Here is a 23634-nt window from a genome sequence, read left to right as displayed (position 1 = left end):
GAAAGACCACAATTACAGCAACAAGCATAGAGATCTACTGGATCAAAGGCATGTTGACAAAGAGCTGTCATACAAATGTCTCAGGTAACATGAATTTAACCCAAAAAATGAAAGGTTAATATTGGCAAGACAGTAGATTATGCACTACATGGTTCATAAAATCCATAGAGAGGGGGTAGGAGATGCAGACAAATGTAGGTTTTGCGGTACAGAACCAGAAGCAGTTATGCACCTTGTTGCAGGTTGCGATACACTCATGGATGAACGTTTATATACTAGAAACATAATGCGACAAGGTTGTTACAGTGGATACATTGCAAACATTTACTACAGAGAGGCAGTTGAGAAACGCTTGAAACATGAACCTCAAAAGATTGTTGAGGATGATGAGGTAATGATTACATCATCCCATGCCAGCAGTTAAGTAGGTACAAGTAAACAAGCTGGATATTTCAAGGGAAATGGACAGAAGTAGCATTTATTATTGAAATATCTAGACTCAGTAACTACAGTATCTTACAAACTGAAAACCTAAATTTGTAAAATATCAAGACTTGCACACAAAAACTAAATCATTGTAGAACAAGGATACACAGTTCCAGTTGTAGTAGGAGCAATTGAACTAATAAAACGTAATTGTAAAAAATTGAGATTACTGTACTGTAATGTAATTAGCTGGAAGGCACTGTATGCAATGAGGCTGAGAAACTTAAGTCTTAATTACCCAAGCTCATGGTGAACAGGTGCCAGTCTCTCCTGTATGTACCAAGTCTTGTGCACTTTTCAGAATGAATCATCCAAACATTGTAGTTCATTTAATAAGGTTTTATTAGATGTTCACAGTGTTCAAATACTGTCTTTATTAACAGTACTGATAATTCAAGTTACTGCACGTTATATTCTGATTGTCCTAAACAACGTAAACTGACATAGTCTCTAGATGACCTGTTTTCTGTACTCAGACTCAAGTGTTTGACATCTTCTCTGAAGTAACAGGTCGAACGAACTTACTAACCTTAACTAAACTGCTATCCTGAAGACAGCATGTTATATTGCTTTAGTTTAGTAAATTTCCTTATTTACTCTTTTTACCCTTGGTCTCAGGCTTTGTATGTGCTTATTTTAACATTCCATTAAGGAATATTCTGTAGCTGATCTTTCCCTTGATAAAAGAACATTCTGTCTGCACACTTTATGCTTATCTTTCCTTTTTAATAAACTGTCTTCCATGCTTGACCAGCAAGGTCATTTTTCTTTCTGCTTAACTGTGTTTTTATGCATAAATGAAACACAATTTATTTTAACATTTTCATGTCTGATGTCTAATAACTACTTTAAAATGGAAATCTCTAATCTAACAGTTGCCCCTGAGGTCCCTAACAAAAGTGTATTGGGACCTACTTCTGTAGTTACCTTACATTTGTAATGCTAACTACTGTATTCAGCTTTATGCTACCTGATTTATAATCTGAAAATAAAAAAAAAAATCTATTTGGTAAAGCTGCAATTTTAATTTTGATCACTAGGTGTTACTTGAGCATTTATGCCCTGTTTGGATTGAAGTCTTTTAACTTTATGATTTGAATTGAATTATTTTTTTTTAACTTTATGATATGACTAAACTTAGGGTGGCCGCAGTGGTGCAGCAGTTAGCGTTGCCGCCTCACAGCAAGAGGTTCTCCGGTTCGATCCTCGGCTGGGCTGCCTTCTGTGCGAAGTCTGCATGTCCTCCCTGTGGTTGCGTGGGTTTCCTCCCACATCCCAAAGACATGCTGTAGTTGGATTGGACACTCTAATTTGGCCCTAGGTGTGAGTGCGTCCGTGTGTGTGCCTTCTGTGGAAGTTTGGGCGCCGGGCTGGCAACTCGGCACTGTAAAACTCCACTGCCAGTCATTAGTGGACAAGGTAATCCGCTATTGTGACCCCTAACCGGGAAAAGCCGAAAGAAGAAAAAGATGATATGAATAAACCTGCAATTTTAATTTTTGACCTCTAGGTGTTACTTGAGCATTTATAGCCTGTTTGGATTGAAGTTTTTAACTTTATGATTTGATTTTTATATATTTAAACTTGTATATTATTTAACCCCCTTTTGCTGGAGAAAGAGGTCTTGTAAAATTTATTTGTATACTGTACCATGCTTTTTCTGCGGTAGTTGGTGCTGCGGTAGTGCTGTCGCTTCACAGAAAGACGTTGTCCCATTCGATTCTCAGCTAGAGCATCTTCTGTGTGGAGACATGCGTGAATGGGTGCACCTTCGTTGAAGATTGTGCGTCAGGGCTGGCAACTCGTCACGTAAAAAGCTACTGCCAATCATTGGCGGACTGGAGTTCCACTGTGGCGACACCTAACCGGGAAAAGCCGAAAGACAACAGCAACCATGCTTTTTCTGAAACTGGCACTCTCCACAATAGAGGATGTTCTGTAGTCCTATCTCGCCTTCATTCTTACACTTGAGATCGGAACCGACTTGGCCATTCTCTAGCTCAAAAACTTCTGGTTGGCTCGTGGCTTGGAGGTATCCCATCATGCACCACTAACATAGCCCAGATCTAGTTTTCCGCTCGTTCAGCACAGATGTGATTCTTCTTGGCCGTGGCTAAGTGAAAATTTTCAATACATTTAGACTAGTTATTGTTTAAAAAATAATCCTTTTTGATAGTTTAGTGTGTTTTCGCAGTCCGTGTCTGTTTTAGACTATTTGCTGCACTGTTTACTGTGTGTACTGTTTGTACTTTGATTGGCCGTTTTTCCATTGGCCTTTTGTATCCCTGCATCGCTAATCTCTTGTGCTGCTTGTTTGTTACCTATTTTCCTTTCTCCTTGGGCTAGGCCCATTTAAGTTAGAGGACCTAGTCCTTGGTTCTGTTGTTTGTCTCTCTCTGGGCTAGGCCCGTTTAAATTAGAGGACCTAGTCCTCTGTTTGCCTATTTGTCTCTGTTGTTAATTATCTATCTGTTTGGAGATAGTTGTTGTGCGTTGTTCTTAGTGGTTATTGCACTATGTCCAAAGATACTAAGGATCACAAGACTTCGGGCTTCACAAAGTGTACAAAATGTGCCCAGAAAATGTCCTTAACGGATGGGCACAATCTGTGTGTGTATTGTTTGAGGGCTATTCACCTCCAAGAGTCTTGCCTGTTTTGTCATGCATTTAGTCCTCATGTTCTTCAGGAGAGGAAGAACAAACTTATTTTGAAAGGACTATTGAAGCATTCCTTGGAAGAGGAATTGGCATCTTCATCCTCCAGCTCTAAATCTCCTTCCTCTTCCAAAAAAGACAAAGCAAAAGCTACAAAAAGGCGGTCTCCCACCCATTCTGTGTCATCGGAGCCGCAAGACAAAATTACCAAAATGACTACATCCTCGTCGGCTCCACTGGTCTCGGTGCCGACAGAGGTTTTAATTGTGGATCCATCAGTTTTGGCTCCAACAGCTTTGGAGCCGATAACTGAGCCAGTATCTTGGAGCCGGTCAGCTGAACTCTGACCGGTTTCCCCGACTCTTAGGTCACCGATCCTCCAGCGATCTAGGTCCCCCACTCTGTCTTCCAGGTCCTCTAGGAACCTTTCGGATGAGGACGTCGAGAGAGTGGTGCGTAGACTACTTCAGACTTCAGCACTGGCAAATTTACTTTCGGCTCCTTCCCAGTCTGCTTCAGAGCCTAATGTGCCCTTACACCCTGTCGATGTTCCTCCTCTGAGCCACTCTGGGCCATCTGAGCCAGAGTTGTCGGTGCCTCAGGTTGTGGAAAGGTCGGCTCCAGCTACCTCAATTGGTTTCACGGTTCTGATTATCCACTCCGACCCTTTCTATGCTGTCCGTGGGGTCTAGGGTCCTCAATTCTCCAGTCGGACCCGAGGGGGATGCTTCAAATCGAACTTCTGTTCCGAGCCTACCTCTTGGTGCTTCAGCACGGGTCCCACATCTGCCTCGGAGCCCATCTCCTCGGCGCCAAGGTCCGCTTCTGCATCTTCGGAGTGGGGGGCATCCTTGGAGCTGGAAGGATCGGCCTTTTGAGGTGATGAGGAGTGTGCTGTCCAGGTCTTCAGTTTCAACCAGAGGTACCAACACTCTTCCCCCTAAAGTGCCAACTTCAGTCTCAGCTCCCTCTCTTTCCCAAGACAGCAGAGACTCGCAGCCTCAGGAAACCCCCATGAGTGGTGCCCAGTCTTCTGAGGTCTCCCCAGTATACCTTTCTGAGGAGCCACCTAGGAAGAAAACTTGTAAGAGGAAACATGTTGACTCCCCTGATGAGTCCATTACATCAGACACTGACCTTGAGGTGTCAGAAGGGTCCTCCAAGTCGTCCTCTGATATCTCAGTCGCAGATATCCTTGAGATCCTGAAACAGAGAGGTGGCTGGCCCACCACATCCCCTTCTGATGAGGAGTCAGTGTACCTGAAGGCTTTCGGGTCTCAGCTCTCCACCTCTTGGATGTCTCCACCTTTTGACTAGCTACTGGATCTAGTGAGTCGAAAGGTGTGGGAATCTCCTGATTCTGTGGAACCAGTTCCTAGACGATCAAATACATTTTTGTCAGCACCCCAGGACAAGGACTTTCTTACTAAGGGCATTCCAGTAGGTGCCATGGTGGTGGCAGCAGCCACCAAAAAGGAACTTGCCGAAACTTCCTCCACTGTCCATCCACCGAACAAGGAGTCTCGAACGATGGATAGGTATGGGAAGCGTGTCTTTTCTTCAGTGGCTTTTACACCTAGATTGCTGAAGTACTTGTCTCATTTCAGAAGGCTGCAGAGAGATCTCCTAAAAGAGCTGGGAGAGACTCTGCAGGGTGTAACGTATCTGATGCGGTATTTTTGAAGGTTAACTCACAGATGTCTACCCTAAATTCTATTGTGAACTCCTCCATGAGGCTGATATCTTGCTCAGCTGATGGAGCGAGTAGGGCAGCGGATTCAGGAGTCTCTCTTAGAAGACACTCCTGGATGCGCTTGTGTAACTTTGCAGAGGCCTTTAAGTCTACATTTACCAATGCTCCCTTTGACGGATCCTCATTGTTTGGAACCAAGGTAAAGGACACACTCGCCAGGTGCGAGCAGGAAGGAAAAACCCTGTCTGCCGTGGGAGTCCGTTTTTCCATTCCTTCTAGACCCTATGCTAAAGGGCAGAAGGGTGGCAAAATGTGGTTCAAGAAGTCACAGAGGTTTTTTCAGGATGCACAAGGTGATTCCTTCTCTAGAGGCAGAGGAGGAGGAAATAATGGTAGACGCCGCCCTAGAGGCAGAGGAGGCCGTGATTCCTTTCGTGGTCATCCCTCTCAGTGCTCCTTAAAGGAGGCCTGACTGCGCGTCTCTGGAGCCAGTCGGGGGTCGTATTTCTTTATACCCAGAAGCCAGGCATGATATCACTCAAGACAAGTAGGTAGTAAAGATAATTACCAGAGGTTACCATATTCCTTTCTCTTCTCCACCCCCTCGGATCAGACAAATCCCAGATGTCCCACCCAATCACAGGGATTCAGCAACTCTAGAAATCTAAAAGTTGTTCGTAAAGAGAGTCATCCAACCCATCCCCGCAGACCAAGTAGGATTAGGGACTTACTCCAGATTCTTTTTGGTGCCAAAAAGAACAGGGGACTTGAGACCCATCTTGGATCTCAGCAAATTGAACGAATCTGTACAGAAGTCCAAGTTCCGAATGTTCACCTTACAGTCGATATTCCCGTTGTTAGGGAAAGACATTTGGATGTGCTCCTCCATAGACCTCCAAGATGCATATTACCATAACAAAATGGACAGGGCATCAAGGAGTCACTTACGCTTCCGGCTAGGAGCCAGTGATTATCAGTTTTGAGCCCTACCCTTTGGTCTCACCACAGCCCCCAGGGTGTTCACCAAATGCATGGCAGTGGTTACGGCTCACTTGAGACGTCAGGGATTCCAAGTGTTTCCGTACCTGGATGACTGGCAACTGACTGCCACCACCAGGCATCTACTGTTACAGGCCAGGGACGCTACCATTTAAACTTGCCTGCAGTTAGGGATTACAGTAAATTGGCAAAAATCTGCATTATCGCCCTCTCAGCATGTGAATTTTATTGGCGCAGAAATAAACATCATCTCAATGAGGGCTTACCTTTCCGTAGAAAGAATTCAGAACCTCAGGGAACAAGTTTTGAGCTAACTTCCTTTAAGGAAAGCGAAAGCAAAGATGGTGCTCAAGTTGGTAGGGACAATGGCTTCTAAAATAACATTAGTTCCATTAGCCAGACAGCACATGAGGGTCCTGCAGTGGTTACTTTTTGCCCAATGGTCACTGCAGTATCTACCTCTTTCTCACCCCATCCTGATAACAGATTTGTGCAAACAGGATCTTCACTGGTGGACCCAGACCAGCAATCTAAACACAGGCAGACTGTTTGTCCCCCGTCCCCCCCCCAGTTGCCACTGTGACCATGGATGCCTCCCAGATAGGGTGGGGGTGGGGCATTATCTAGGGAGAACTGTGCAAGGCATGTGGCAGGAACACGAGGCTCATTTGCATATCGACGTCTTGGAGATGAGAGCAGTGCTTCTGGCGTTTGCGATCCACTTGGACAATATGTCAGTGGTGTGGTACATAAACAAACAAGGAGGGACCAAATCTTACCCCCTTTGCAGAGAAGCCCTTCGAGTGTGGGAGTGGGCAGTGTCTTCCCAGCGCTTTCTGGTCGCAACGCACATCCCGGGGAAATCCAGCGTGATAGCCGACAGGCTCAGCAGGGCTATCCTGATGCCTCACGAGTGGTCTCTGAACACATATATTGCGGAACAGATTTTTCGCATATGGGGTCAGCTTTGCTGCAATCTATTTGCCACCCCTCTCAATGCCAAATGCAGCAGCTACTTCACCCTGATTCCCCCGGAAGGGGAAACGCCCAGAGATGCACTCGTTCATGATTGGCCCTCGAGACTTGTCTGTTCTTTCCCTCCATTCCCAATCATATCGAAGGTAATTCAGAAAGCAATATCCTTGGGAAGCAAAATTATCCTAATTGCTCCTTACTGGCCTCGACAGATTTGGTTCCCCTTTCTCAGACCTCATCTAATGGATGAACCGTGGACTCTGGACCCAGTGCCAGATTTGCTGATGCATGTGTCTGGGGTGTTCTATCCCTCTCTCCACACCCTCAGTTTGACAGCTTGGCTACTCCAATGCCATCTCTAGTCAGGCTTCATGACTTTTCTCCTGAGGTTGTACACATTCTGACATCCTCTCACAAACCTTCTACCAGCAAGATTTATACCAGTAAATGGAAAAGATTCTCCTTTTGGACCCGTGAGAGAAACCTCGATCCTTACACAGCTCTCATTTCTGTCATTTTAGACTTCCTTTCTCAGTTGTTCCACCAAGGTTCAGCAGCTGCCATTATTAAAGTTCAACTGGCAGCTATTTCCACTTTTCATTTAGCTAATGAACCTAAACTTATGGGCCCATAGGCTGTGTAGAGCTTTCCTTAAAGGGACCACCTTGTTAAGACCTCCAGTCATGGATCCGGTGGCGCCATGGGATTTGAACTTTGTTCTCCATAGACTTACGTCAAGTCCTTTTGAACCTTCATCAACATGTGACCTTAAGTTCTTATCTTGGAAAACTATATTTTTAGTGGTTATCACTTCTGCAAGAAGGGTCTCTGAACTGCAAGCTCTTTCTGCAAGAAGGGTCTCTGAACTGCAAGCTCTTTCCATTAAGCCCCCTTATTTGGTGTTTCACAAAGATAGGGTCTCCTTACGGATAAACCCTTCCTTTATTCCTAAGGTTTTTTCTCAGGCCAATATCAATCAGTCCATTGAATTACCTGTTTTCTTCCCTAATTTTTTTAAAAAGGCTGAGTACAAATTTCACCAGCTGGATGTGCATAGGGGTCTATATTATAAACACAAATGTTTACCTTATCGAATCCCTAAACGTCAACCCATCCTCATCGAACCGCAAAAACACAGAATGCCCTAAACCGCAAATTTAAAACATCGAACTGTCATACTCGTCCCATCCCACCACCCGCTACATACTACCTACACAAACAAACTAAATAAACCACATACATACACTAACCAAATCCCTACATCTAACCCTAAACTAAACCCTGCTTCTAACCATGCACTAAATGTTACATATACCACCAAGTATGCACTTAACTTAACCCGCACCCTAACCCTAAGGTCCGTAACTATCGCACACTTACCTTATTACGGAGCTATATCGCAGAAGGCCAACCATGACGATTCGACATTTCCGGTTTTGTTCTTGTGGACGTTCGATGATTTCACATTTTGATAAGGACGGGTCGACGTTTAAGGATTCAATAAGGTAAGCGTTCGACTTAGTAATAGGGAACCGTGCATAGACAACTGCATTTTTATCTGGACAGAACTAAATATGTCAGAAGGTCAGCTCAATTGTTTTTCTCTTCAGATGCAAGGAAGGGCTTTCCAGTTTCTTAAGTCACATTATCTCACTGGATTTCCAGCTGAATTTCCTTTGTCTATTCATCCAGTGTCAAAGATCTTCCCTTCAAGGTGAAAGCTCATTCTACCAGGTCTGTGTCTACCTCGGTAGCTTTTCAAGCTAAAATTCCAATAGATAACATTTGTGCGGCAGCAACATGGGCTTCACCTCATACATTCATTACTCACTACAAATTGGATATGGCTTAACAGGTCTTCCTTTGGTTCCACAGTACTTAGGAGCATTTTCCAATGAGCCACCCAAGATGAAGGTGCTAGGGACGCTGTCCCAGTGTAAGAATGAAGGCGAGATAGGACTACAGAACATAAAGAAGTTATGTACCTACCATAACGTTCGATGTTTGTAGTCCATCTCGCCCTTCATTCTTACAAACCCACCCTCGTGCCCCCTTCCTTGAGGACCTGGGGGATAGAGTGTCTTGTTATGTTTGGTTCTTTCAACTTTGTTTGTTCTTTGTCTCTGTATGTTTCTCCTTGCAGCAAACAAGATCTTGGTTATGTTAGTGGTGCATGATGGGATACCTAATAGCCACGAGCCAACCAGACGTTTTTGAGCTAGAGAATGGCCGATTCGGAGCCAAGTTCGGCTTCGATCCCAAGTGTAGGAATGAAGGGTGAGATAGACTACAAACATCGAACGTTATGATAAGTACATAACTTCTTTTTTTTTTTTTAACGTAGGGTTATTCTGCAGACATAATATACACTCCTCCTGAGCTTCTTTACATAGTTTTTCAGCTGAGGATTTTAAAACTTATACTTCATGACAGGCCACATTTTCTGAAAACCTACATAACTTAGTAGCTGTTGGTTGTACTTTAGCTGCTTACAACCTTACTCCCGGGATTGGACTGGCAACTTTGCATTGTGCCCTTTTATTAGCATCCTCCTGCATGTCTTGGATTGTTGCCAGATTTGCCTCAACTGTTGAGCCCATTTGGCTCATTTCTGTTATCTTCATTTTCTTTTACTGCATTGGATATCCCCTCATTGGCATTTTTTTCTGCCACATATTGTATAGCCTATCAAGCATGATGGCTATTTTTTGAAGACTAATTGAAATCTGCACTAAAAATATAACTTTATAAGTGGTCTTGAAGCATAATTACCATATTTTGTGTTAAATTGTGTCTATACATTTTATTTAATGCTACTTACCTTTTTTAACTCTTATGAATATCCATGAGCTATGATAGTGTATTAAAAACCTGTACTTTCTGTATTTTAAGTGACTACCTTTGCATTGTTTGTTAGTGTCCTTAATTTCTGACTAATGTACAATAAGTATGTAAAGTGCAATGTAATTTGAAAATGTGCACTGTAATCTGTAAATTAATTAATAAATTGTCTGCCCTATTATGCCCTGAGTGCATTGAATAACTATTACTGCCTATTCTTTAGATAACTTATTTTAATAAGCCTGTAAAAAATAATTCTGTTACTTTACCCTTAACTAATGACTAAATAGTGTAATAAGCCTGTTACAAATAAGTCTGTCCGTTTACCCTTAACTAATGACTAAAATAATAAGTATTTTGCGATTTGACTGAAATGTACTATACTTAACACTGAATATTCTGAAACTTGATTGATATTTACATTAGCATACACTGAACATTTAAAAATAGTTGTGTACACTAACTAAACTGATACTAAAATAATATCTTTTGCCAGTGTTAACTAAACACATATAAAAGCATAACTGAAACTGGTACATGTTATATTCTCTTAACCAAACCATTATTATTTGAACATAGATATACTGAAACTAGTACCATTGTACAGTTGTTTGAAGACATGAGAATATATTGACAATGTTACCTGAACACCAATAAACTGAAATCTGTCTGAACACAGATAGACTGAAAACTATCATGAACCTGAAAACATGAGAACATTGCCTGAACATAGATAAATGAAACCTAGTACTATTGTTATATAATTGATCTGAAGTAGTTTACTTCATTTGAGCTTCAACCTGTGGGTTTCAGATCCACATCGGATCCTACATGGCTGCATTTTCCAGCTATTGATCCGAGCTCCAAGCTCCTCCCCTTCTCCCTTTAGATCCCATTTGCCACCAGCGTAGCAACAAGCGTGGTCCGAGCTCCGAGTTTATTGGGGTTTTGTAAGTGTGTATTTTTGCCACCTTTTCAAATTTCTTCTATCCTTTCTCTATTTCTTTACCTCCTCGCGTCTACGTCAGTAAAAAAAAAAAGTTTTCTCTTCTTTCTGTCTGTACTTTTAGCATATGTGTGTGTCTGTCTCTGTATGTCTGTGCCTGGTGCGGGAATGGCAGAAGCCCCAAAAGCTGGTTTCAGAAAGTGCACTGCATTCTCAAGAAATTATCTCAAGCAAAAGCTGCCCCTGCTGGAAATCTGCAGGTGTCTGGAGATGTGAAATTCCTCTCAGGCTAGGTGTTAATGAGTTAGATTCTGTCATCACAGAACTAAACAGGTTAGATGATTCTCAACGTTTTGTTACTTTTGCCCCAACAAGCTGGAAAAGAAAGTTACCAAAGTATCTCTATCCTGGTGACTCTCTTGAGTGTTTCATTTGTCAGCACAATCCATAGTAAACACTTGCAAATTAGCCCAATGCTCATTTCTCTCGATCCATTGCTAATTCCATAGCTGCCTTCAAAAATTCATCAGTAGATGAAATTTGTGCTGCAGCAACTTGGTCTAAGTTGCATACATTTGCCAAACATGTACTAGATCTCATTTCTATATTCAGAGCTTCCTTCATAGCCACTGTCCACAAGGGTGTCCTGTCATGATACCACCCAAGGTTTTAGTAGCTTGTAATTCTGACCCAACAGCCAAAATGGCTAGATGAGATGAATGGAATACGATATTTATCTGCTTACTGTAAAACTGGATCCTTGACTGGAATATAATATATATCTGCTTACAGTAACACTAGATCCCTTCATCCCTTCCAAGTTTTTTTTTCAAGAGAACCTGGAAGACTCCTTGAAGCTCTCCTCTGGTTTCTCCTCTCCTAATTCAGCACCTGAGGGCCTATCAGGTAGCAAACAAGATCTGAGGGAAGTAGCTGCACAGGAGAACTGTAGGAGAGGAAAAGCTGTAAAGGAGTTTGAGGCTAGAGCACTAATGTTGCTGAATTGAATGTAACAAACGGTCAGAAGCCCCATAAGTTGTATTAGATGAACTTGGATGAATGGAGCCTGTGTTACGGTAAGTACATAACTACAGTTCTCGAATCCAGTTCCAGTCCATTTGTCTCTAAAAACGTAAGCCTTGTGTATTAGGCTACCTCTAGTTTTCAAACTCCCTTGGAAAGAAAGTCAAAGATGATTCTTTTTAATTCTCTGCTGCTGTTCTTTAATCTGAGAGATTTGACCCTTGAATCCTCCTTCATTGGGTTAATGCACATTCTGTTATTCCCAGTTCAGCAAATTTCTGAATTTTCTCTTGTTTCTGCACAGTGTGTGTGTGTGTGCGTGTGTGTGTGCGTGTGTGTGTGTGTGTGTGTGTGTGTGTGTGTGTGTGTGTGTGTGTGTGTGTGTGTGTATACATGTGCATCTCCTGCTGGCGCACTCAGTAGTGCCAGATCCAGATGTTGGAGAAGTAGTCATGCCCACCTCTTGCGCTATGAGTTTATTTTTTCATACATTTCAGATCTCAGTCCTAATGTTTGTGGTGGAAAAGTTCCCACTTTCTCTGTTCAAAATGCTGACACTTTCCAATTCTTCTGTAAGCAGAACCCACACTGGCATTGTATATTCATCCTGGAAGTTGAGTACAGTTTCAAGCATTGCATGGAAATACTAGCATTTCAGCCACATCGCATGCTTGAGATACAGAGAAAAAAATTTAAGATCTGAATCAATTCAGTCAAGATGATGGCTGTGGAATGTGCCTAGTGTGTGGACCAACACTAGAGTCCATCTCAGGATACCCAGCTGGTTCTGAAAAGGTAAGAGTCAGAGGCTAGACAATGGTCACATCCTCCTTTTGCTAAATCCAACCTTGTTGTCTTTGTACCCCTGTCCATTTATGAGCTTCCCACTTAAATAATGAGCCGGGTTAATCTTGCAGTACTTATTGACTGCCGAAATGAGTATTGTACTCCTAGCAGACATTTTGAAAGCTGCACTCTGGGGTGTCCACACCACCACAACCACATGTGTGTTCAGAGCATGCTAACATTTGGCCTGCTTAGGAGAAGTCCCTCAACTCCCCCTCATCTTTATGGTTGATATAAAGAAGACTTTACTACAGGTCATGCATGACTTGTTGATTTTGATAAAGAAGACTCACGCAAATCCTCCTGCATCATTTGGTCTGATAAGGCTGGCTGAAATGTTAGACATACTTCAACTTTTTTTTTTTCTGGTGGGAGTATTCTCTTTGGTGAGGGGGAGTACTTTTAGGTGGAGACTGATGCCATTGCTAGCCCGTGTGCAGGCCTTTCTTGAATGAGTGCTGCTGCCAGCATTAGCTTCATCTGTTGCCAGTACCCCATCACCAGGACCTGTTTTCAACCTTACTACCTCGTATGGTTGTTGAGTCTAGGCTTCCTCTTTCTAAAACTGGAGTCAGAGATGTATCCCTTTCCCTTAATTGTCTGTGGAAGTGAACTCTTGAGAGACTAGAATTGGCTGTGAGAGGAACAAGGATAATGAGACCACTCATAACTCCCTCAGATGATCACGTTTAGAGTATCTCAGGCTTTTGAAATGTACAATGGTTTGGCCCATAGCTACCCTATTTGCTCCTCTAAAGCACCTTAAGTAGTATATGGGCAAGAAGAATGAGGAAATGTGTTTTCCCACCCATGAATTCTATCTCCTCTTAAGTCTGTAGACTAGACTCATAAGGATTGTATTCTTCCTGCTCCCAAGAAAGCTGGACTGGAATGCCAAGCATCCCAAAGCTGATTCCTTGTAATCTCTACAGTATGTCATAGGTCTCTAAGACCTCAACAGTTCTCTACCTGCCAGCTCCATAGGCACTGAGGTGTAAAGCCCTGACTGACTCAGATGGCCTGAGTTTAACTGGTGAGTTGGGGGAATATGCTGGAGCTGACATGGAGGAAAGAAAGGAATAATGAGGTTTAACCTGCTCACCTTTCTCTCACAGGAGGTGTGTGAGTTCAGATGCACACTGTCTGCAGCTGTACCCCAATGTAGACCAGGAATTGTATGCATACAGGGATTGGGAACACCTTTGTCCAAGTGGACTGAGAAATTGGTTTCACCCCCACCAGAGAAGAGCTTTTTGTGTTTAAGAACAGACCCTTATTGCTCCTATGCTGGAAAACTGTTCAGATCTATGCCCCCCCCCCCCCCCCCGGTGACTGACGTGTGCACCCTTTTCTCAAGTGGGACTCACAATACTACTAATGTACACGTGCACAGAGAAGGCTACTGTCATTGTTAGCATGTCAATACCAAGCATATGCCCCCCATCCAGTGTTGTATACCGAGTGCCTGCAACCATTAGGCATCGGTATCACAACTATCTGATCATTCCCTGCTCCCTAGGATAGACAAGCTAGTGTCAGCTATTGAGTTGACCTCCTCTCTCACCCTGTTGCTTGAGCACCTGAGTCAAACTCAAGTCCATCTGGGTCATAGTTAGAAAGTTGCCTGTCTGCACCATAGAACCAGGCATTATGAGCACTTTGTGAAGTGTCCCTGATATAGTGGACTTTACTCCAATACCTAGAACAAAGTTATTTCTTTCTTCATTTGAATTTGAGGAGTTTCCTAATCTTAGACACATCTTTTGAGGTTTAGAGAGATTACTTGGGAAATTTGGCTTACTATCAATATTGCGAAAGGCAAAATTATTTCCGTTTGCAATATCAAAGTAAACCATTGAATCCGGAATCACAACTGCTGCACAATGTTGTCCCAAATGATCGAGGCATTTGAGTCGACATTGTCACCGAAAACATCACGTGATAGCCATATAGGAGCTGATGTAAATCAAACTCCTGTATGACATATCACATTTTTGCATGTTGCGCCCCCACACCCCCTCCTACTTGTATATTCCAACTCGAGATCGCACTACAGTGGATGTATGGATGAATTTCCAATCCCCACTGTGCCGCGATCTCCGTACATATAGTCGTACACACTTATGCAAATGCACTACTGCATTCGCATAAGTGTGTTCAAGTATCCCATACACCTTTCATTTTGTGCACAACATTCTGATTTTTGGCAGCATATGTTCCAACAGAATGTAGTTTGTACAAATGATAGTAAACTGGGAAAGTTTGTTACCAGAATTTCTTAAACCTTGCAAAGAATGAGGCTATACATTAAGGTATATGTGGCTATAAAGGATACTTTGTGCATTTTGTGATTCAGAGTTTCTCTGTGTCTAGTGGCAGTACTCTGGTCCCTAAAGAAATGGCATCAGACAAAGGTCATTCTGTCTCTCTCTCCCGCTCTTGCTCCCTGTCTCTCTGTTTCTTGCTCTCATACTGCCTTAGTGGCATTCCATGGGAAGAAAACTGATTGCTGATGCATTAAATCATTGTACATATCCAGTTTTGCATATTTAAATTCATTGTGATGGTACAGAAGCCATGTCAGCTGCTGGGATTGACCAATGATAGACCCCTGTGAGAAATGTTATTCTGCTAAAGCTATGCTGTCTTAGAAGTATTATGAATGGTTGATAGACATGTCCATCCTTTAACAAAAATGCCTATTCATATATGCATTCCCACCATACCAACTGCTGCTGTGATTGTTGACAAAAATTCTAGTTAGAAAATGTAGGCACTTGGCAATATGAGTGCTGCTTCATGATTTTCCAAGATAATGAAAGAAAATCAATGACCATGTGATAAACCTTCAAAAAAATGACTTGACATATTTTTCACTCCTCACCTGTCAATAGCCTAAATCCTCGGCAGCCATTGCAAGTGCATGCCCATCCAAGAACACGAGTATGATGGGGCATTCATCCAGGCAATCATCAAGAGAGTTTTACTATTTCAATCCTATTATTATTTCCACACCATACATGTCAAGAAGTGCTGAAGAGATGTCAGTGGAATGACCACAGCACAGGTCTATTACTGACTTTCTCGAGTGACAGTAAGCCTGCAGACAGCCCTGCAGGCACTTTCCATTTAGTTCTTCATTTTCCTCTAGAGAAATTAAGTGCACATCCCTCCCCTTTTTACTAGCAATAGATAAGCAGATACAGCCCTGCCATTTGTCAGCATCCACATCCAATTACTCCAGCATGTAGGCTGCTGTTTGAACCTGGGTCATGTAGATCACAATGCTGTGTCACGCTACACTACGAAGCCAGCTGTGGAAGCATTCATTTTTGTGGGAGGATTTGCCAGTACAGTCAGGGTACCAGATGTTCTTCGTGTTTTACTGTTGCAGTCATTACATTTGGGTTATCTGCTTGCAGGTAGCCCTCAGTCGGCCTGATTAACAAAGTCTTGGGTCCTGCGTCGGTTGCTGTCCCTTCTTCCATGATGTCAGGTCGTCAGCGGTACAAAACATGCAGCCGACGCCATTACCCCAGTCTTTCTTGCCATGCGGTGCCCGAAACAGTAGCAGTACGCAAGTGCCAGTCGACCGACTCCTGAAATTTTTGATGTTCTTCATCTCACATTGCTGCAGTCCTTACATATGGGTAGTCCGCTGTCCTCGGTCGGCCCGAATACCAAAGTATTAGGCTGACGTCGGTCAAGGCGCTTAAAACTGACATCAGGACGTCAGGGTACAAAAGCGCATGACCGACGTCATATCCTCAGTCTTTTTTGCCGCATGGTCCGATGCAGAAGCAGCGTTGCAAGTGCCGTTCGGCGTTCTGAAATTTTTCGAGTTCGGAGTTTCAGACCGAATCCAAGTTGGCTAAGTACCCCGTTGGGGAATATTTTGGTTTTTTCTTGCCTCAGTGTATTACCGGATGTCAGAAAAAGTAAATTGTATTTCTTGTGGGAAACAGATACCGCATAGGGATTATCATTCTTTGTGCATTCCTTGTTTGGGGCCTGAGCACGACGTAGTCGGGTGTCGCTTTTGTGCTAGGTTTAATAAGCGCACTATTAAGCGAAGGTTAGATTGTGCTAGGCTGGTCTTCGGTAAGCGGTGCAATTATAATATGCCGTCGGATACTCCGACGCCCGCTTCCACGAAGAAGCGCAAAGACAAAACGGTTAAACCCAGGCAAGAGGAGTCGTCCGTTCTGGACGCCGGTTCTTTAGAGGCTTCAGTGGAACCGGTGGTTCCGATGGAGGCTTCTCTAGAGTCTCAGGGGGAGACTTTGATTTTGCAGGATGTGGCCTCTCACGAGGCAGGTCAGGCTGAAGGGGCTTCTCAGGTTTCTGTACTCCCCTCCCTTCCCAGGGTGATTAGACACTCTCCTTCTGTTTCCAAGGCTTCTTCCAGAGGCAGGCCAGGATTAGCTTCTGTTGGTGTCAGTCCTAGTTCAGCAGGGTCTGTGCCTAAGAAGCACATGCTTAAAATGGCAGAAGATTTGATTACTCTGATTAGAGGTTCTTTGCCCCCTCCTGATAAGAGGCCTAGGGTGGAGCCAGAGTTGGAAAGTTTTGAACAGGCTTGGATGTTTCAGAGTCTTGCTGAAGACTTGCAGGAGTACACTCCTTACTCTGATTCTGATGCAGAAGATTCCACTCCTTCTGCTTCTCCTCCAGAGGATTTTTCTTTTTCAGAGACTCTTCATTCTATGAGGGAACATTTTAAGTGGGAAGGTCAGGACTTCTCTGATTCACGGAAAAGGCTTAAGGAATTTTTGTTTTTACCTCAACATAGACCCTTAGCTATACCCCCTGTTCTGGATGTTGTGCAAGATGTATTTTCAGAGGCTTCACTTAATCCTGATTCTCTGCCTCCTGCTCCTGTTAAACCGGATAGGTATTACAGGGTTCCTGAGGCTCATAAATATCTCTATAAGTGTCCTAGGGCGGACCCAGAAACTGTTAGTCAGGGACCTAAGGGTGTCAAGGCCTCTGTTGTAAAGAATCCGGTTCCTCTAGATAAAGAGGCCAGAGCTTTGGATAGATGGGGAAAGAAGGTCTATACTTCTTCTACCTTAGCAATGAGGGCTTTGAATTGCCAGTTTCATATGTTGAAATATCAAAATTTTCTTCTTTCACAATTGAAATCTAAGGTGGATGCTCTGGCAGAAGGAATTGACTGTAAAGAATTACAGGATTTGGTGCATGTCTCTGAACAGGTGGGTAAGCATTCTTTACAGTGTGGTTTTGATGCTTTGCAGGCCTCTTCTAGGGTGGCTGCCACTGGTTCAGTTCTTCGAAGGCACGCCTGGCTTAAGGATCAGAATTTATCTGACCATGTTAAGACAAGGATTTTGGATGCTCCTTTGCAGTCTGAAGTGTTGTTTGGTCCACCTGTGGAGTCAGTCTTGAAGAAATTGGAAGACAAGGCTAAGTCTATGCAGACTGTTAAAGATTTTTTGCAAGTTCAGCCTCCAAAGTTTAGTAGAAATTGGCCTGCTAAGGGGTGGACGTATCCTTCTTCTGATTCTCAGTCTAGGGGTAGATCTAGACGTGGTAGGGGCAGAGCTCAGAGTTCCTTCAGACCTAGAACATGGAGTTCACCTGCACAGTCTTCGAGTGAGGGCAGGGGCCAGTCCTTTCGTAAACAGGCCCAATGACCTACCTCTTCAGCTGCCAGATTCTTCTTGCCTGGCAGCACCTTTGGGAGGACGGTTGGCACTCTTCAAGGAAAATTGGATTTTAATTACCCAAGACAAATGGGTATTGGATATCATACACCAAGGTTACAAGTTTTATTTCCATACCTTACCTTCTTTCAAAGGCATGCCAGACGTTCCTCCTCAGCAAAGACTAGAGGCTCACAAACAGATTTCTCTACTACTTCAAATAGGAGCTATACAACCGGTCCCTCTGCCAGAAGTGGGCCTAGGATTTTATTCTCGCCTGTTTCTAGTACCAAAGAAAGGGAACACGTGGAGACCAATTTTGGATTTATCTATCCTCAACACATATCTGGACATTCCCAAGTTCAAAATGTTGACGTTACAACAGCTTTTACCTCTGCTGGGCAAAGATCACTGGATGGTGACTCTGGATCTCAAGGAGGCTTATCTTCATGTTCCTGTCAGGCCCAGTTGCAGGAAGTATCTGTGTTTTCGGGCTGGGATTTTTCATTATCAGTTCTCTGCATTGCCCTTTGGCTTATCTACTGCGCCCAGAGTGTTCACAAAGGTTCTGGCTCCAGTGGTAGCTTTCTTCAGGCTAAGAGGAATACAAATCTATCCTTATTTGGACGATTGCCTGATTCTGGCTCAAGGAAAGGAAGAACTTCTTCATCATTTACAGTATGTGATGGCAGTGTTAAGATGCCTAGGGTATTCTGTGAACGAAATAAAGTCCAGTCTAGTACCCTCTCAGGGCATGTGCTTTCTGGGTGTGAGACTGAATACAGCATCCCAGATGGCCTTTTTGACCCCGGACAAACAAAAGAATCTTTCTCTTTACTTCCATCAATTGTCTCGTCAGTCCAGGCTGACTGCAAGGACAGTCCTTCAAGCCTTGGGGTTCATGGCATCTTGTATTCTGGTACTTCCCAATGCCAAACTGCATATGAGGAAGCTACAATGGTATCTCGAAAATGTATGGACGCAACACTGCCAAGATATGGACACTGTCATTCAGATAATACCTTGCATTCAAAAGGAATTTTTGTGGTGGGCTCAGGAATGTCACCTAAACAAGGGACTCTCTGTGACCCGACCAGAGGCGAGTCAGATTCTTACGACAGATGCCTCAGACAAAGCTTGGGGAGCTCATCTAAATGGAAAATGGGTACAAGACACGTGGCCTGCCAGACTTCAACATTTACATATCAACTTGAAGGAGATGTTAGCAGTCCAATTTGCATTGATGGCTTTCAAGGATTTACTTCTTCCAGGGCAGGTGTTGATTCAAACAGACAACACAACTGTCATGTGGTACATCAACAAGCAAGGGGGGACACATTCTTACCCTCTATGCAGACAAGCAATGATTTTGTGGGAGACTGCTCTCAGTTTACAGCTAAATCTTCAGGCAAGGTTTCTGCCAGGAGCACAGAACTCCTTAGCAGATGTGTTGAGCAGACAAATTATGGATCCCCATGAGTGGAAATTGGATCCTTATGTATTTCAAAAATTGACAGTGTTATGGGGAACTCCAGACATAGATCTGTTCGCTTCTCCACTAAATTACCAGCTGCCAAAGTTTTGCACAAAAAGGTTTCATCCCACAGCTTGGAAAGTGGATGCTCTCTCATTCAATTGGAGCAATCTTCACGTGTATGCCTTTCCACCACTGCCTCTCCTCCCAAAGGTACTCCTGAAGGTCAGACAGGACAAGCCAACCATGATTTTAATAGCTCCGGATTGGCCTCGACAGCACTGGTACCCATTACTGAGAAGTCTGGTACAGGAGCCTCCATGGCCTTTGCCTTCGATTCCACACCTGCTGTCTCAGGAGAACAGTCATTTGCTCAATGTCAAACTTCACTCTCTGCATCTAACAGCCTGGCATATTCTGTTTTAAACCCTGGAGGGTCTCAGCTTCCACAACAAGTTTTGAATGTTATTTTGGAGGCCAGAAGGCCTAGTACAAGGAAAGTTTATGCAGATAAATGGAGGAGATTTTTAATTTGGAGTACAGCAAAGGACCTTGATGTTTCTAATCCTAATTTAAGTGTTGCTCTTCAATACCTTACTGAGTTATTGGACAAAGGTTTGTCCTTCTCCTCTATAAAGATTCATGCTGCTGCAATTTCTGCTCACTATGACTGTGACCCACCATTATTTTCTCATCCTTTGTTTAAGCAATTCCTTAGAGGGGCAAAGAATATAAGACCCCCACGTAGAGCTCCTACTCCTGCTTGGGATCTCAATTTTGTGTTGGAGAAACTCACTCTACAACCTTTTGAGCCTGCAGCGACTGCCGAGTTGAAATATTTATCATGGAAGACTGCTTTTTTGTTGGCCATTACCTCTGCAGAAGGGTTTCTGAATTACAGGCCCTTATGGCGGTTGAGCCTTTCTTAATTTTCCACAAGGATAGGGTGTCTTTGCGTACTAACCCTTCCTTTATGCCTAAAGTGGTTTCTAGTGTGGCTTTAAACCAAACTATTCATTTGCCTACTCTTTATGCAAACCCCCAAAATAAAGGGGAGAAGATTTTGCACACTTTGGATATACACAGACAGTTGCGATATTATTTGAGCAGAACTAAAGGGTTCAGGCAGTCTCAGCAGTTGTTGGTTTCATTTGCTTTGGGTTCTCAGGGCAAACCTGTTTCAAAACAAACTATTTCTAAGTGGATTGGTTTTTGTATTGCATTCTGTTATTCCCATCATGGTAAGGAGATTCCAGCTGGAATTAGGCCTCATTCCACTAGGGCTACTGCCACTTCTACAGCTTTTTTAAGGGGGGTGGCTACTAAAGATATTTTGGAGGCAGCTACTTGGAGTTCAGTGCATACTTTCTCTAAGCATTACCACCTTCCACTTTACTCTAAATCTAGGGCTGGATTTGCCACTGCAATTTTACAGGGCATTTTGGCAGCTCCTAATGCTTTATAGTTTTGCCATCCTCCCTTACCTCTGCTTTGGGATTCTACCCATATGTAAGGACTGCAGCAATGTGAGATGAAGAACATAGTACAGTTTTGTACCTACCATAAATGTAGATGTTCGAAGATCCACATTGCTGCAGTCCAATTTACCCTCCCTCCTTCCCCTCTGTGGTTAGAGGTGGTTGTGTGGTTTGGGTTGTAAATATTGTAAATATGGTTAGTGCACGGGTGGTTGGTTGTTTTTTGCTGTTTTTTGGCTTTGGCCTTTCTTTTTAGGGCCTTCTGACATCTGGGGCAAGAAAAGACTGAGGATATGACGTCGGTCATGCGCTTTTGTACCCTGATGTCCTGATGTCAGTTTTAAGCGCCTTGACCGACGTCAGCCTAATACTTTGGTATTCGGGCCGACCGAGGACAGCGGACTACCCATATGTAAGGACTGCAGCAATGTGGATCTTCGAACATCTACATTTATGGTAGGTACAAAACTGTACTTTTTCGAGTTTCAGAGCCGAAGTCTTCAACTAAGGCCAAGTACCCCATTGGGGAAACTTTTTCTTGCTTCTTACCGATGTCAGTAAAAGTTAATAATTGCATTACTTGTGGAAAGCAAATACCTCATAAAGATTTTCATTCATACTGTATTCCTTGCCTAGGCCCTGACCACGACGTATCTTGCTGTCAGTTTTGTGCTTTATTTAATCAGCGCACTATCCGTCGTCGGTATATTTTCGCCTCTAAATATTTCGGTTCTCGGTTTAATTATCCAGAAATGTCGGTTAGCCATCCGACTACCAGGATTCTGAAAAAAACGCAAAGATAAAGACAGAGACAGGCCGCCAAGGTCCAAAACTGCCAACGATGCTTCTCCTAAGCCAGTCGCCAGTTCACCAGTACTCAGTGAGGCGCTTTTGCAGCCCCTGATACCCGCTACTTCTGATTTGCAGGCCTCTACTGAGACCCATTCAGAGTCTGGTATGCCACAAGATGCTTCAACTATGGAACCCGCAGATGTCTCTACCTTGGATGGGTCCGATGCTGCTCTGCAGGCACCGGCTTCTGAGGGTTTATTCAGGCCTACGGACTTGCATATTAAACTGACGCCTCCTTCTTTTCTTAGGCCTAAATCTCGATCCATGTCTAAAAATCCGAAGCCTAGGCCACATGCTCAGGCCTCTAGGCCTAAAAAACAAATGATAAGAATGGCTGAAGATCTAATAAATCTAATCAGGGGTAGCCAACCCCCCCCCCCCACCTTCTAAGAGGCCTAGGAATGAAGTTGATTATGAATCTTCTGATCAGGATTCTGTTTTTTCTGATTCTTCTGATGATCTGGATTTGCTCTTATCTACTTATGAAGATTCTGATGCAGAGGACTCCATTCCCTCTGCTTCCTCTCCTGAGAATTTTTCTTTTGGGGAAACCTTACGTACTGTAAGGGGGCATTTCCACTGGGAAAGCCAGGATTTTTCTGATTCAAAAAAGAGGCTTAGGAATTTCCTTCTCCTACCTCAGCATAGGCCTTTAGCTATTCCTCCTGTACTGAACATTGTTGATGATGCTTTTTCGGAATATAGTTTGGCCCCTGATTCCCTGCCCCCTGCTCCCAGAAAACCTGGCAGATAACAGGGTCCCTGAGTCCCACAAGTTCCTTTTCAAAAATCTTATTGCAGATCCAGAGACTATTTCACAGGGGCCCAAGGACATTAAGGCTTCTACTGCTAAAAGTCTTACCCCTTCTGGTAGAGACTCCAGGGTGCTGGATAGATGGGGTAAGAAGGTTTACACTTCTGCAACCTTGGCCATTAGGGCTTTAAAGTGCCAGTTTCATATGCTAAAGTATCAGCAACATGTTACTGGACTGCTTAAACAGAAAATGATGTTGATTCCTGACTGTGTGGAAAATAAAGAATTACAGGATTTAATGCATTCTGCTGAACAAGTTGGAAAACATACTTTGCAATGTGGTTTTGATTCATTAGAGGCCTCTTGCAGGGCTGCTGTTACTGGGTCTGTGCTCAGAAGGCATGCTTGACTTAAGGAGCAATCTTTGCCTGATCATGTTAAAGCTAAATTGTTGGATGCTCCTTTAAATCAGGACCGCCTGTTTGGCAACAAGGCTGAGGAAGTTCTTAAAAAGATGGAAGATAAAGCTAAATCTATGCAAACTGTTAAAGATTTTTTTACAAGTTCAGCCTCCTAGATTTAGTAGGCACTGGCCCTCTAAGAATTGGTCCTTTCCAGCCCCTTCCAGGTCTTCTCAAGCCAAACCCAGGCACAGCAAAAACCCCAGGTTTCAGTCCCAAGGAACACACAGAACTAAGCAGTAGGGGGGGTCTCCACTTCCAAATCTGGGAATAATAAGACTCCCCCCATGGTAAACTGTCGCAATGACTTCCTTTTAAAATTTCCAAGCACTTATCAACTGACTGCCCCTTTGGGGGGAAAGATTGCTCTTCATGCAAAGAATTGGGAACTCATTACCCAGGACAAATGGGTTTTAAATATAGTGTCCCAGGGATACAGATTTCACTTCCACACATTGCCAACACCAAGTGGGTGGCCGGACCTA

At 43.5% G+C, this 23634-nt stretch overlaps 1 protein-coding gene across 1 annotated transcript in view; it reads left to right on the top strand.

Moving 5' to 3' along the window:
* DDX11 (DEAD/H-box helicase 11) overlaps positions 1-23634 on the top strand; it is a 1280855-nt gene that overhangs the window by 398071 nt on the left and 859150 nt on the right. The window lies entirely within an intron of this gene.

The sequence above is a fragment of the Protopterus annectens genome, chromosome 11.part0 (genome assembly GCF_019279795.1).
Source record: "Protopterus annectens isolate FY-2018-M chromosome 11.part0, PAN1.0, whole genome shotgun sequence".
NCBI classification, from domain to species: Eukaryota; Metazoa; Chordata; order Ceratodontiformes; family Protopteridae; genus Protopterus; species Protopterus annectens.
This window is presented reverse-complemented; position numbering and strand designations above follow the sequence as displayed.